Source organism: Dioscorea cayenensis, unplaced genomic scaffold, assembly GCF_009730915.1.
Source record: "Dioscorea cayenensis subsp. rotundata cultivar TDr96_F1 unplaced genomic scaffold, TDr96_F1_v2_PseudoChromosome.rev07_lg8_w22 25.fasta BLBR01000483.1, whole genome shotgun sequence".
NCBI lineage: Eukaryota > Viridiplantae > Streptophyta > Magnoliopsida > Dioscoreales > Dioscoreaceae > Dioscorea > Dioscorea cayenensis.
In genome coordinates this window covers 45,344-46,195 of record NW_024086874.1, presented here as the reverse complement: position 1 = coordinate 46,195, position 852 = coordinate 45,344, and the positions used below count along the sequence as shown (strand labels likewise).

Here is an 852-nt window from a genome sequence, read left to right as displayed (position 1 = left end):
ATGGTCTTTTGTTGACCTTGGTTGCTACACGAGAAATTGGGATGATTTTTCCAACCCGTATTGTAGGTGTTACTGTATGTGTTCCCTTGAGTCCTCATGCTATTACCTACAAAATCGACGTTCTCAACCGAAGATGCATCACCAATAGATATTAGGCAATTAGACGGAGCATGTCCTCCACCACACCCAGTGCAAGTAATCACGACCGCTACTCTGTTCGAAGTGAGAAGATCTAAGTTTTTACTTAGTGAATCCACTTGAGATGGCAACGAAGTCATTGTATTTATCTCATGGAGACCGGCCACCTTTTTCCTCTCCCTAGCATTCCATTAGTAGTTGTTTAACCCATTTCTTCAATTAATTGATGGGCCTCACCGGGGGTCTTGCTACCTAAGGTACCTCCTGCTGCCACATCCAAGAGTTACCTTGTACTTGGATTCAGACCATTGTAAAAAGTCTGAATAATCATCCACTAAGGGAATCCGTGTTGCGGGCATTTTCTCAGGAGCTCCTTGAACCTTTCCCACAACTCAAATAGGACTCCAATTCCAATTGTACAAAGGATGAGATCTCATTCCTAAGCTTTGCAGAATTTTCGGGAGGAAAATAACGGCCAAGAAAATTTTCCACCATCTCCTCCCATGTGGTAATTGATGCTCTAAGTAATGAGTGTAGCCACTGCTTCGCTCTTCCTTTCAAGGAAAACGGGAAGGCCCCCAACTTGATGGCATCATCCGTTACCCCATTTATCTTCAGGATATCACACAGCTCGAGAAAGTTCTCTATATAACTGTTTGGATCTTCTTCGGCCAAACCATTGAACTGCGCGGATTACTGCAACATATGGATGAA

General features: G+C 43.5%; 1 non-coding gene across 1 annotated transcript; it reads left to right on the top strand.

The window, feature by feature from the left end:
- Nucleotides 1-479: 479 nt before the first annotated feature.
- On the top strand, nt 480-585 carry LOC120254545. Its single transcript, XR_005534651.1, has one exon. It is a non-coding gene; the product is annotated as a small nucleolar RNA R71 (small nucleolar RNA).
- The last annotated feature ends 267 nt before the right edge of the window (nt 586-852 follow it).